Source organism: Onthophagus taurus, chromosome 2, assembly GCF_036711975.1.
Source record: "Onthophagus taurus isolate NC chromosome 2, IU_Otau_3.0, whole genome shotgun sequence".
In the NCBI taxonomy this organism is placed as follows: domain Eukaryota; kingdom Metazoa; phylum Arthropoda; class Insecta; order Coleoptera; family Scarabaeidae; genus Onthophagus; species Onthophagus taurus.
Window position 1 is genome coordinate 25,338,030 of NC_091967.1, and position 15,741 is coordinate 25,353,770.

The window sequence follows — 15,741 nt, forward strand, 5'->3', positions numbered from 1 at the left end:
ATTCCTTTGTGCTATGCATAAGGATGATTTGTAACTATTGATTTTCTTGAGTATATTCCACTTTGTTAAGAGTACCAAAATAACATAAAAAAAGATATGTTTAACTTAAAATGATTAATCTTTAATAAATATGTTACAAGGTTGTAAGATTTGATTAAATCTTTTATGATTTACTGTGAAAACAAGGCTTTTCTATGAATAAAAACCGATGTTATACGGTAATTATGATTATTGATTGACAGTAGTTGCCATAAAAATAACTAGAATGAGTTATTGTTTGAGGTGTATAGGGTAGTATAAAAGAGTAGATTGATGCGCAAACAAACAAACGTATCTGTTGGTGGAGCAGCAACGTCCACGCAATATCGTCAGTTCGTTTTTAATTTTCGCGCCGGTTGGCGGCAGCTCGCAAACTACGACCCGTTGTCCGATAAATTAAAATCCGAATGAACTTTCACCCCGCTCAATGAACAGGCGCGAGCGCGCACGAATGAAAACCTGCGGCGGCATGTGCATTGTGACAAGCTCTCCTCGGCCTCATTTCTCCCCAACATAGACAATGGCTTTTGTCTCGGCTGGGACCGTAATATACTCCTTGACGGGACGCGAAACTCAAAAATTAAAATTTCCATCAAACATCACCCATTTACGTGCCTTCAATAGCAATTATGTTCATTTAACTTTCTTGACAGAACGATAATTATTCGGATAAGACTTACGCCAACTCGAGTCCGCGAAAAACGTGCCCGAATTACCTAATTTCTTAGCCCCCGAAAATCCGAGAGAGACGCACGTCGTCGCTCACTTCGATCGGGTTCGAGGAACAAGTGAAACTCGGTACCTGACCGGCTTAAACAACCAACAATTATAAGGACACCATAAAACATTAAAATCCCCATCCACACCCCAGGGTAAATAATAAATCTCCCCCGGGAAACTGGATCCTCTTCGCCGCTCGATTTCAACGAAGAATTCGGCAAACGCCTTACTTTAAATATTTAAAACGATAATGACGCCGACCCGGCATAGCTCCCCATTCCTGTTTTTGGTGATACACGGCTACGTAAATACTTAATGTGGTGATTATACCTCGCTTTAAGGTGAATATTTCAGGTGCGCCACGTCGGTTGCGGGGATTTTCAGAAAGATTCTTGTCGCTGTCGCGTGGTCGTTCCAGGAGCTCTCGACGGGAGATTCCGTATTCAAATGCCGTCGTACTTTGCCGGTACTTCGGTGCTTGTATTCGAAGCCGTCGCCGTTCGCCATGAAGTCGTACGATTTTAATAAGGTCCTCGATGTGACTACGAGATTTCCATTCCGCTGAATTTCGGATTTACTGATAAATATACATCGATGCATCTTCAACGCGGGATATGTCTGGATAAAAGGATTGATCTAAGCGGTTTTGTCATATTGTGGAATATATAAACTATTAAACTGACACCTTAAGATTTATGCTATGCGAAAGTTAATACAGCAATAAAAAAATTTACATAATATGATAATATAATATAATATAATCTTTATTATCCCAATAAAGAAATAATGCTGCTCACAACCAACAGCCCTAAACAGTTTTAGGTCATCTATGTATAGGAGTGAATTCGATTGAAAATCGTAGGCAAATCATTTATATAAATGTTGAAAAGTAAAGGGCCTAGTATGGGGTACGCCACTAGTAACATGTATTTGCCTTGACTTCATACCACTTAACTTAACGTATTTTCTGCGATCGGAGACATAAGATACAAGAAATCGTGTGAGAAAGTGATCACATCCAAACCTCTCCAACTTTTCAACGAACAAATCATGGTCCAAGCAATCAAAAGCCCGTGAAAAGTCAGTATATACATATCACATCCACCTGCCCTCGACAATCTAGTACATTCGATACGTACTGAGTAAAGCAGAGTAGGTTGGTGGCTGTCGATTTGCCTTTGTAAAACCCATATTGCTGATCATATATACGGGCCTTAGTGTAAAATTCGATGTTGCGTGTCACGATTTGCTCGAAAAGCTTCAAATAGCATATTAAAAAACAAGTTTCGTAAGACACGCTTGAAATGCATAAATTCAAGTTGAAAAACGAGTGGCGTAGCCACGAGTTTTTTAATGAATCAGTGCTTTAAGTCTTATGAAACGTGTTTTTTATGCTATTTTTTGTAATTCGCGTTTTTATACTTTTTTTTTAACAAAAATAAAATAAATTTTGACAATGTAGGGAAATAGGTATGTAGCAGTTGGTAACGCCGTAACACTTGAAAATAGAAATTTGAATTGACAATTAGAAACTGTCAAAACACAAAATGTATTTACCTGAAAAAAATGTTTCATGTACACCTCCCAAAATAAGAAAAATTGCTCAGTGGACCTTGTATTCGATGCTAAGAACGTGTTTAAACATCCATAGACAAAAATTGTCACATTGACAACTAGAAAAATTAATGACCCAATGTCACCAACTTGAGCTGCTTCCAGAAAATGTTACTAAAATCTCATTGCAGCATCGGATGCTCTAAGGAGACTCCTTAGATCCTTAGATTACAGCACCCGTTTGAGTACTGTTAGAGCTTTCATTACCGTCGCGAATTACAAAAAAAAAATATTTATAATGGTATTTATCACCTTCTTTAAAACCAGGGCTCTGCTCAACTTCCAAATCTTCGGGAACTCAGCATTCTTAATTATTAAATTGAACATATGCTGCAGAGGCTGTGATAATGCAGGAGCACAGTATTTGACTATATATGCGGCGATGCCATCTCGACCTGTCGTACTTTTTGCCTTAAATTTTTTAAAAGCTTTCACAATCTCATCATGACTCACTTCAGAGATGCCGAAAGAGACAGCATCCGAGTCATTGCCAACGTGAGCACTATCAACATTGACATCTGGAGCCGGAAGATACATACTTTCAAAATGATCGGCGAACATATCAACTACAGTCGGTAAATCAGAAAAAATTCACCACCGCGTTTGAAAATATTTGGTGAGGCAGCACTATTTCTGGTTATATTAACAAATCTCCAAAAACTCTTTGGGTCATTCTTTATGTTCTATTCCAAGGACTTTACATATTCCCGGCAATCCTTTCGTATATGACAAATATGCGATTAAAATTTGTAATTAATACTATATCAACCCAATACTGATAAACACATATGACACCTCGGCCGCAGTCGACCTACATAAAATTAATGACTTCGTTTGCTTAAGCCGAGGTCGCTTGCGGCCGAGGCGTTATAACAACCCAAAACTGATTGCCACATTGTAGTGCATCGGCCGCAAGTGACCTTAACTAAGCGATGTCCTGCAATTCATACTATTACATTGCATAGATTATATATCGTGTAGGCCAACCAACCTTGCACCGCAACCCTGCTCGGTGAAAGCTCATTCAGATCTTTTGGGGAGAGAAACTGCGACCAAAAATCGAGAATCTGATACGGTTAACGGCAGGGCAGTGGCAAAAGACATGCTCAACAGTCTTCGTTTCCTCCGCACATAATCGGCATTCAAAATCCTAAAGTCCTAAAATATTCCTGGGTTTGACAGTGTCGATGTTAATAAACACTTTAGCATATCTCGTTCCAGGAGAACTGGTCCACAGTAGGCGAAGTCTCTCTGCAACCCACGGTCCAATTCTATGTTTGGCCATCGCAAATGATACACCATTTGCTGGTTCTGGCTCCACAAAGGCTTTAGCGCTGCCCTCTCGCGCTAGTTCATCTGCTTCATTGCCAGCAACCCCAGAGACCTGGCACCCAGATCAGAGAAACTCTGTTATCACAACTTAGTGTGTTTAATGTTCTCTTACAGTCATTAACCAGAGCCGACACCGTTTTCACGGCTTGCAGCGCCTGGAGAGCGGCTTGACTGTCTGAGAAATGTCGTGCTGTCATGTTCTTCACCCCTCTCTCAAGAAGGATTTTAGCACCCATGTCAATAGCAGGCTGTAAGCTTGCTTACTTCGACGTGTCTGGCAGTACACCCCTGCTCCGACCTCAATGTATACTATATAAGATATGAATTAAAACGGTAAATAGAGACTGTTATATTAAAAAATAAATCACCTTAACAAGCATTAATAACTTTAAAGTGTATTTCGACACAGTAAAATATCTAATTTTTACTCGATTATTACTCGACAACACTGTCACTTTATACAGTAAAGTAGGAAATGTTATAGTTCAAAACATAATGGGTATTTTGAGGATAAATCCCTAAAACAAATCAAATGATTTGTATTTGTGGATCTATTTCACTATTTTATTTTTAACCACAAGATGTATTTTATTGATGTCTAGAGATTAGCACGATCAGGAATCCAGTGGCAAGTAACTCGTCGAGTTAAAATTACTTTGTGTATATTTCCTATGTTATACGTTATTTTTAAATAACGCAACGTAGGGATAATCTAAGAGCTGAGTCACTTCGATGTTGGTATGTTAGTGCAGTATTTCTTCATGGCTCTATATTTATGATTGACTCAACAGTGCAGTTCCATAATTAGATACCACACGGTTGTATTTTTCCTACTCATTTCTAGACAATTTCAGCATTAAATATATTACGTGATACCCGTGTTTTGACCTTTTATCCGAGCACTCACCATTCATTCTCAACGTAGACATTAAGATACAATACATACCCAAGTCACCTAACTTAACAAATAAAATGACTAATTGGACTATCTTCCAGGATACGATTGTTAACTCAGTAAACTTGAATATTCCTTTCAAAAATGAAACGGGCATCGAAAACGCGATAAGTGACTTCACAAAATATATTCAAAAAGCTAGATGGATATCCACTCCTCAACCAAAGCATCATAAGAAAATAATTGATTATTAACGCGATATTAACAAGATGATTGGAGAGAAAAGAATATTAAGAAAAATCTGGCAGACAACTCGATCGCCTGATACTAAAACAAAACTGAATAGGGCTGCTCGTTATAGTGTTGAACGTTATCAAAAAAAACGTTTCAAAAACGAAAATATTAGCCATTTTCTTAGTAATCTCTCTAATGATAAGGAAAAGAATTACTCAATATGGAAGCTAACAAATAAACTTAAATTCCAACAAATTGTTAATAGGTCCCATTAAAAAAAGTGATGGTTACTGGGCAAGAAGTAACGAAGAGAAAGCAAATACATGCGGATCACCTGCGTAACGTCTTTCAACCTCACCCAGAATTATCCCAGCATAGAAAACTAAACGAAACTTCACTGGCCTTTAACAAAATTTAAATTATCTGAGCTTAAAATACTCATTGACTCCCTAAAAGTTAAGAAATCGCCCGGTTACGATCTTATAACCGGATTGGTTCTTAAACATATTCCTGAGCATGGGATACTAATGGTACTGCTTATCTTCAATGTAATCGCAAGGCTAGGATCATTCCCGATACAATGGAAGGTGTCCCAGATAACTATGGTGCTGAAACCAAATAAAATCACGGGCGACGTGACTTCCTACCGCCCAATAAGTTTACTTCCATTGTTTTCAAAAGTGTTCGAAAAGCTCTTTTTGAAGAGACTTCAGAGCAGGGAACAGCACGGTATAGAACAAGTTCACAGAGTTCACATCACCTAACCTGGAAAAAAACATATTTGGACTTCAACTAGGACTGTTATACGGGAAAATGCACTGGTTTATGAATACAAACTCACAACTCAGCCTAGACAATAAGTTGCTTATATCTACTGCCATACTGAAACATGTTTGGGAATACGGTATTCAATTATGAGGCATCGCTAGCGAATCAAACGTTTTACAGCTGCAGCGATTTCAGTCTAAAGTTCTTCGACAAATATGTAATGCACCTTGGTTCGTACTTAATTACATCTTACATCAAGACCTCAATATGCTTACTGTAAAAGAAGTAAGTGCCCAGCGAAGTTCTAAGTACTTGCAAAGACTGCAAATTCATCCAAACCGACTTGCAAAAAATCTGTTGCGCCGGGCAACTATTAAAAGATTGAAGTGAAAGGCCCTATCAGAACTATCCATGTCGGAATAAAGAACGTACTAAGGATGTATTAATATGGTTTTCTTTTGGACCTACTATTGAGCGGGTACCTACTGTGTTATTATTGTTATTATTTTTTGTATTGTTCAACAAACTGTTTATTGTATGCGATAGATTGCAGTAATAAAAAGAAAGTAAAAGAGAAAAAAGTCCTTACAATACTATGTATCTGTTCCACAGCGCCATGTTGAGCTCTATTGTCGAACTCTTAATCTGGTATTAACATCGTCCTTATACTACAGAATAATAGCTATTAGCGTTACTAAGCTGCCGAGCAACCATAACAAATTTATGACAACCTCTGCTGTTTTTAGAAGAAAATGTTCGATTCAAATTTTTTTACCTGCTGAATTGCAACAATTGGGGATAGAAAATAACGATTTGTATCTCGACGTTTTAATTGGCTGCAAAGTCACCAGATTTAACCAGAGTCTAATTTCTTTTTATAGAGATATTTGCAAGGTAAGGTTTTTGAAAATTTACCTCAAACGCCACGAGCATTAAAAGACAGCATTACTCGAGAAATCAGAGCGGTAGACAAGCAGATACTGCTATGAGTTACAGAGAATTATCAGTCACTTCAACTTTGTATGTTTAGACAAACGTGGCGGCCATTTGGAAGATTTACTTTGGCCAGGCCTGGCAAAATGTATTCAGCTTATTGTCCAAAATAGCTTTGTAAAGGTTCCTTATTCTGGCGTTGATGACTCTTGTTCCACAAATATGATGTATTGAATTATAATCACCTGTAGCTATAAAGCGACATGTCAAGCAATTTTCAAAGTGTCACTGTACTGGGCGTCGGTTATAGATTCCATGTCTATCGTTAATCATCAAATTAGCCTGTATATTTACAGCGATTATTTTAAATTTAGTACTGCATTACCTATGAATGGAACTTTTATAAATATTGTTACCTTATCATATAAAAATGCTAGATAGTTGAGTGAGTTGAACAATAATTTGTCTAAGTGTAATAAATCAAATGCTTTTACTGCGTTATATAAACAGGCAGTTAGGAAAATGTACACATTTGCCGGGGATATGTACATATACTTTCTTATAAAGCTCCAAATCGTCTATTGTTTGCAGAGTAGCTTTATTTTTCAAGCCAACAAATTTTTGGGCATTGGGTTGAAATAAGTTAAAAGGCTTTTTAGCCATATTATTCTTTTCTAGATAAATCTGAATATTGAAGAAAATGTATAACTTTTGGTGTTGAGTCAAAATTAATAAGGGCGGTTTTTGCAAACGTCCGCTGGGATACCCCTCGATATAATCCGTCGAGAACCAATTTGTGGAGGCAGTAAATTATCCATAGATTTCGCCAAATTTGTATTCAGCGATATGTGAATAAAATGATTCATTGAAAAAAGAGAAAGAAATCGATTATTTTAGTCCGTTAGAAATCCATAAACATTTTTCAACAATGCGATGTTTTTATCAACCAACTTTTGAAATAAAGTTAATCGACATCAAATATTTATATGTCATTAACTAAAAGTGATTCCTCAAAGTGGACGTTTAAATTAACAAGACCATAAAATAAATTTGTACTAAGCGATTGAAAATGTTAAAATGTAATTTGTATCAGTCTAATGATAGTAACATATTAAAGGCAATATCTTTTTACATTGTTAAGGATAAAATTGATTTTAAATTACTTTTTAATGTAATTTATAAAAAGATTAAAAGTTAATAAATGTCAATAAAAAAATGAGCAAGCATTAACATAGGTATAAATTTAAGCAACGATGTAAACACAAGCCTAGTTAATATTAGCAGAGGCGTCCCAATTTCCATATATGAATCCCAAAGCAGCGCAAGAAAATAACGAAGCGCTGCGGTTCTGAAACAATCAGAGGGAAAACCTCTCGAGTCCCCGCCCGCGTCCTATGTTCGTTCTTTTGCGGATGAGTGGATCTGGTGAGGCACGGTTCAAGACAATGAAGTGAGAGGAGAGGGCGGATTTACAAACTCCGGGGGTGCCTCGGGCCGGATTCTTGCTGGGTCCGGGTCCGGTTCGCGTTCGTGCAGTCTTCGGCATTATCATAAATCGATGGACCCGAAGCCCGGCCTGATGCCGGTAATTGGAATTTTCGCCTCGGGGGTACATAATTCTCGAATATCGGCACATAGCTGCACATGTTCCATCCAAGTGCCTTACAAGATCCTTCACGGAGTGAAGTGTCGTGCTGGTAAAGTGTAAGATAAATCGAGAATTGACGACGTTATTGGATTTTACGCCTGAACATAATTAGACTTACAAGGGAAGTGTCACAACTGTGTCTCACCGATTTCGATGCAATTTGGTACAGTCATAGAATGGGCCAAAATAAGGTTCGTACATTTTTTTATACGTGCGGTAAAAGCCCCTGGGGCGAGTTATAGGGGTTGAAAGTTTGGAGAAAAAGTACGTTTTCACTTATATTTTAAAAATGAAAAGTGCTATCAAAATTTGGTAAATTGTAACTGATATTCATTTTAAAAGAGCTTTCTTTTGATGTATCACACATATACCAGAGGGTTAAGAAGGGCGAACTACCCCTATTTTTTTGGAATTATTTAAAAACCACCCTATCGATTTTGGCGGCATTAAGTATACTTCCAGCACGTTCAAAAATATTAGTTAAGGGTTTTTTCCCATTCGCTCTAGATCATCCCCAGCGAAGTTACGGGGGTTAACATGTAACCACTTTTCGTAAGAATGATGTGATAAAATTGTCAGGTATTTTGAAAATACTTTAACAAAACCGTAAATTAGTCGCACAATAAAATGTTTAATGTAAAATAAGGCATAATACACCATTTAGGGGTGGTTGGGGTTAACCACCCCCTTAAAAATTAATTCTATCCCGGGCATTACTTGTTGATTACGGCGAAATTTGGTACTGTGTTTGTTTTATATAGTTTATTAGTTTATTTTTATTCTACATAATGTTGCCAAAAATACACCTACCAAAAAAATTTTGGCACAATATTTGTTTTTTTAGTGCCGCTTGCTAAAGGTCATTTCTCAAAATAGTTTTTTCTAGTATAAAAGAACGTGTGCCCAGTGGGTAGATTTTAGTTTCAGAGCAACTGACAGAAGCAATGGTTACAATAAACCCAATAAACGTTTTAAATTTGCTAATGACAGTTTTTACTGTTATGAATATTCCCCAGACTCCTGTAAATGAAGCAGAAGTTAGTTTAAAAGAAAATATACAGCGTATTTTAATGGAAAGTATGGAAGACTACAATATGCAAATTGAAGACGAAACTGTATTAATTTTCGATTCATCCAATGGCATCAATGACGGTCAGCAAATTATTGAAGACCAGGATACAACTGACAGGTTTGTAGAAGATACTGATGCTCATTGTCCATTGAAGGATGACATCGACTACGAGTACAAATTAGAGGCGGTAAATTACTGGACAAGTGGGAAGAAAGGTTATTTGAAACTAGAAACCGTAAAAAACAAATACCGAAAAGTAACGTCAAAGACCCAATTGCACAGATGGTCTAAATATATTGAAGAAAGAGGGACATACAAAGAAAAATTAGCAGAAATTACCGAATTTGTAATTAATCAAGCGAGAGCCGCCGTAGATAATAAATTGCCACTACATGATATTGATATACGCAGATGGGCTATACAAGCTAGAAATGAAAAGAATTTATCTCCTCAACTGTTCAAAGCATCTCATAGCTGGGTGCAACGTTTTAAGAAAGCAAATCGGTTAGTAAGCCGAAAAATAACAAAATTTCTATCCCAAAAACAAATTGGAAATGTTGATCGAGTAAAAACTTTAGCAAAAGATTTCGTTAAAGAGGCAAAGCTACAAATCCAAATATATGGACCTGAAAACACCTACAATTCGGATCAGAGCGGTTTTAACTTGGAATTCCATTCGGGAAGAACATTAAGCGATTTAGGAGTTAAAACCGTAGAAAGTGTGGTCCAGTCGGTGTCATCTACAACGCACAGTTACACAATTCAACCCGTAATATCTGCTGATGGGAAACTTCTTTCTCCACTTTTTATTGTTTTAAAAGAACCCTCTGGCAGCTTTGGACCGAGGGTAGCAAATACAATGTTTAAAGCAGACAATATATACGTTTTGGCATCAAAATCTGGAAAGTTAACTTCAGAACACATGAAAAATTGGCTCCAAAATGTATATTTTCCAAATACTGGTTCTAAATCATTATTATTATTAGATTCTTGGAGTGGCCATTGTCCTGAAGTTATTAGTGAAATAACTCCATCAGGTACTAATTTTAAACATTTATCTATACCTGCAGGGACAACAGGTCAAATACAGCCCCTAGATGTATTTGGTTTCAGAATATGGAAAAATTTTATTAGAAGATTCTCTGATCAGATTATTCTTTACCAGTATGATGTCAATTTACATCAGAGGGATAACATATTAAAATTGCAATCGTTGACGCATAACCAGTTGGCTTCCCCTCGGTTTATAAATGTTTTTAAATACGCATGGTTTGCAAGTGGCTATATAGAGGAGAGACCAGACCATTTTGAAAATCCCGTGGAAGTTTGCTTTTCGAGTGAGAAGCCAACGTGTGATATCTGTGGGGATATAGCGGTCATAACATGTGCATGGTGTAAAAAATCCTTATGTTTAAAACATTTTTTCCACGACTTTCATTTTTGCCAACACTACGTAGAATAAAAATAAATTTAATATTGAAAATTAATATAATACATAAAAAACGTCAATTAGTAATGTAGAATAAACTTCTTTGGTATATTGAACTATTTTTTTTGTCAGTTGCTTTTTAACTCATAAATAAATAAAATATCTTATTTATCTAGTAGTTTTATATTTATTATTTAAAGAAAATGAGGGTAGTTTACCTCGTGGAACATCGATAGATAGATTTTTAAAAAACAATACCACAGTTACGATGGCAGTTTTCATCTTCGAGGTATAAACAAAAAACTACCCCTAATTTGTAACCCTTATAACCATTTTCAAAAATTTTTACTTCAAATATAAAACAAACACAGTACCAAATTTCGCCGTAATCGACAAATAACGCCCGGGATAGAATTAATTTTTAAGGGGGTGGATAACCCCAACAACCCCTATATGGTGTATTATGCCTTATTTTACACTAAACATTTTATTGTGCGACTAATTTACGGTTTTGTTTAAAGTATTTTCAAAATACCTGACAATTTTATCACATCATTCTTACGAAAAGTGCTTACATGTTAACCCCCGTAACTTCGCTGGGGTTGATCTAGGGCGAATGGGAAAAAACCCTTAACTAATATTTTTGAACGCACTAGAAGTATACTTAATGCCGCCAAAATCGATAGGGTGGTTTTTAAATAATTCCAAAAAAATAGGGGTAGTTCGCCCTTTTTAACCCTCTGCTATATGTGTGACACATCAAAAGAAAGCTCTTTTAAAATGAATATCAGTTACAATTTACCAAATTTTGATAGCACTTTTCGTTTTCAAAATATAAGTGAAAACGTACTTTTTCTCCAAACTTTCAACCCCTATAACTCGCCCCAGGGGCTTTTACCGCACGTATAAAAAAATGTGCGAACCTTATTTTGGCCCATTCTATGACTGTACCAAATTGCATCGAAATCGGTGAGACACAGTTGTGACACTTCCCTTGTTAGATTTTCTTTTGCTATAATCCTCGGTCCTCTCAGAATTTATATTACTTAAGATTTATTTCAGTCCTCGCCATCCTATCTTCATTCTTAATGTTTCATTTTTTGAATTCATTAAAAAGAAACTCATAAATGTCGATCGAATTATTATCATTAGGAGTAGAATAGTTATTAAACGTAGTTCTCTAACGAAGATAGTTAACCCCCAAAGGGATGGGCAAGATCAAAAGCACCCAAAACGAGAGAAAGCATTTGCATAATTGCTCTAATCAACCCCTCCGGGTCCCGTCGAATTTCAATAGGGGGATACCTTTTTAATAACAAGAGCACATTAAAAGGGAATTTCCCATAAAGAAATCCTCCGAAGGCTATTGTCGTTCGTTCGGCAATTTCAAAGAGTCGACAATTTTAGTCAACAGCTCCTCAGCGTATTAAGAAAACGCTCCCACTTACTCCGACGGAGATTAACGACCGTTTTCGTATAAACTGGCTCCGGCAGAAGTAAAACTTTCTTAATTAATGATGTTGAGCGCTTGAAATACATTATTGTTGCAAACGGACCCGAAACTAGACGTCAACATTATTTTTTGCCTTTAACTTAACGTCTGTCGCGTATAGCAACATAATGTCTATGCTGGATGCTGTCGGGATTTATGATGCACCGTTAACGTTCTAACTCAATTCATCACCTATCTGTTACTGGGATACAATGCGATAACAATGTAGGTCACGTCAAGAAGCAGTGTCCCAGATTTCGCTCAATGCCTGTCATAGATATAGCTGCATAGAGATCTCTGTTACGTAAGTACATAAGCAATAATTTCGAAGCAACCTGACAAGCTAGTTACGGATATTATAGTAACGATTTCTATTACTATAAATCACCATTAATCTTCTTGCTAATTGAATTGCTGATGTCACTAATTAAAGGCCTCACGTTTATAATAAGATATAAAAATATACCACCTTCAAATTTATTATCTTTCTGATGGTATTTATTGCAAAAAATTTTAAAATATGGCGTGGAAATTTAATATTGATGCAATGGCTTAATAATATCAAAATAGTTTAGATAGTTCGCTTTTTATGACTCTAGCTTAAATTGAATACTTCATAGAGAGGAACGTTTCAAATAACGGAGAGCTTGCGGAAAGTTTGAGATGAAATTTAATACAAGCGCCTATTATGTTTGACCTATTTTTAAAATAATCAATGTGGCCAACTAAACTGGTTCGAACCGTAATTATTTTTGTTACTTCATAATGGCCTCTTGTTTCCCAGAAAGTTTATAAACCTTAGATTTCACAGCAAGATGAAAAAGTTCTTTTAAAGATTATATTCAAGAACCAAGATACAGTAATATACATAATGTAGATATTTGTTATAGAGTCGTAAACAATAAAACACGTCTGTAGCAAAGTTGGCACATTTCCATACATCAAGTGATTCGAGACAACTTCGTAAATTTCTCCCCCTATCCCTTTCGGTTCATTGTCTTTCTCCCCCTACCTTTCGAGTGACAATCTTTGAGCCCGTGGGTATGTCAACGTTGCCGTTTTGTTTCGGCCTTTCGGTGGATCTTCTGCACGCCCCCTGTAGGTGTCAAGCGGAGACCCAGGTTGGGGTGGTTTACTTTCGGCGTTCGCGGCGTCGGTGGCGGCAAGGGGTGCGACCGTGTGTAAGGGATGGGAGAGAGACGACGATGTCGGGTCGATAGAGCCCTGGGCTCCAGTGGCGTACGCCACAGTTGGGGGATCGAGGAAAAGGTCACGTTATTACCTATTAAAATCATTAACGTTAGTATTATTGCGCGGGATGGCGGCTGAAGGGCCGGAAGCAACCCCCGTTCGAAAGGCTCTTTGTCACGGATTTCTGCCCTTCGCTGGTTCGATTTCGCGTTTTGGCATCCGCGAGGGCGAGAAGGGCCAAAGGTTTAAGGGGTCGGGTCGGATAGAAAATGACTGGAAAATGAAAGCACTTTCAAAGGTTTTCATTTTTTTTTTGACCAAATAGTTTTAGAATTTAATAGCGTGGTTTGATATGAATGTAAACAATTATTTTTAATAAAATTATCTCAATTATTACAAATTCGTCAGCGTGCATTAAGAATTATATTCTTGGTAAGTCTGCCCACATGCCTGAAAATTTCAATTTATACTGAATAATAGTTCCCTTAGATAGGTACTGAAGTGCACTAATATCTATCACACATGCATCTCCAGGAGGAGTACTAGAATAAAGCCTCACATCTTCATTTCTTCCCAACGTCCATTCAGTTGTAGTGTAAATTGAAACGTTACAATTCTGATAGGTCCACACTATAATTTTGGAAGACTTGTGCTTTTTAAGTTCACTAACAAGAAGACGGAATGTAGCCATAATTGAAACAAAAACGTTATTTTCTAAACCACCATTAGTCTCAGACCATCCAAACATGAAACATCTTTATCATTTAAATTGTGGAATGATATCATTGCTTGGAGATCTACAGTGTGTACAGAAACCTTGCCATCTGAAGATGACTCATTGTCAGTCGATTCTTTGTGTATATATTTTTATTTGCGTGCTTGACTTTTGCTAGCGATTCATAAAGGGTAACTTCTAAATTTCCATTTTTGCGCATCATACATGAATTATATTGACCTTTGGAAAGTATATTTTGAATAAGTACGAAGGATTTCACGGCCGGTGTTAATTAAACTAAAACTAGAACTAACAGTAGCACTATTACTAGAATTAACACTAGACCTAGAAACTTTCGGGTTAATTCCTGCGTCTTTTGAGAAAATGTTTGATGTTTCTGAAGAAGGGTGCAACATGGTATCCGAAACGTCAAACACTTTTTCAAAAGACGCACGACTTAACCCGACAGTTTTTAAGTTTAGTATTCTAGTGATAGTGCTACTGTTAGCTCTAGTTTTAGTTTAATATATCTTGAATGTTTTCAAGATCACGATCTTTTCATCAAAAATAAGATCAATTTCTTGTTTGCAATAGTGAAGAAAAACAGAATGAAATACAGTACGATACCATCTACTGCAACTTTTTTAAAAGTTCTCTGAGAGTCGCCTAACTCATTTTCTGGACACAGATTTAGCTCTGTAACAGTTAACTGAAAACAAGTCTTATAAACTTCTCTCCAATTGATAATGTTGCAAGGAATATTGCCTTACGTATTTGCTTTCGAATTTTCGCATTTCCATTCGTGATATCTAAATAATATTCAAATCCGATATGTTTGCGTAATTCATCAGGTAGAATTAGGTGAATGGAGATTTGGCTTCTCACGAATTTATGCTTCAAAACATATTAAATATAAATATTCAGTCTGCATCTGCTACCACGATACATTTAAATTTATGTTTTAGACCTATACGAGTAGTAAAATAGTATTTATATCGAGACCATGTAATCTTCGGTTCGCATTCTTCAACATTTTTCAGCTTGAAGAATCACCTTGTTCTTTGCTTTTCCTCTTATTTCTTCAACCGTCATCAGTGAGCAGTTATTCTTGCACATCTTGATCATCTAAATTACACATTTCAGGTTCTGAAGGTATATGGTTAGATCCAGAGGGTTCGTATGATTCATTTCGACAAGAGTCTACAAGTTTATTTCGCTATTTTGAATTTTTTTGGGATATCAATTTGAGTGTATTTATCAATTTTTATAACGAAGAGTGCAAGTTAAAAGTACTGTTTCCTGTATAAGCTAATAGAACATTTTCATAATCATCATGCCCGCTTTATAATGATAATCAAATAACCGAAATAAAGAATTTATTAAAACAAACATTAAAAGATTGCCTGTCGGAAAATAGTGAATACTACGACTTGATGTCGCAAAAACTGGATTCACGTATCGAAGCGAGTCTTGCAAATCTTTTCGAGAGCTAGCAGAAAAGGATTGACGAGTTGTAAAGAAATAATGTTAAACTGCGTAAAGACCACGATCGGCGTTCGAAAGAACGAATGTCATTAACGAAAAGATCGAGTTGGATCTTCCTTTGGATGCCGTTGAAGTGGCTCACCGGGTAGGAAAAGCCGGAAACAGTCCCAGAGC

General features: G+C 36.6%; 2 protein-coding genes across 2 annotated transcripts in view; both read right to left on the bottom strand.

Moving 5' to 3' along the window:
* The window catches only part of LOC111417883 (argus), a 397,290-nt gene that overhangs the window by 241,268 nt on the left and 140,281 nt on the right, over positions 1–15,741 (bottom strand). The gene's annotated exons all lie outside the window — the stretch shown is intronic.
* Positions 1–15,741, bottom strand: part of LOC139429080 (uncharacterized) — a 516,749-nt gene that overhangs the window by 187,578 nt on the left and 313,430 nt on the right. Inside the window, exon 2 of the mRNA XM_071194567.1 lies at positions 11,608–11,696. The gene's annotated coding sequence lies outside the window, so the exon portion shown is untranslated. The remainder of the gene's footprint in view (positions 1–11,607; positions 11,697–15,741) is intronic.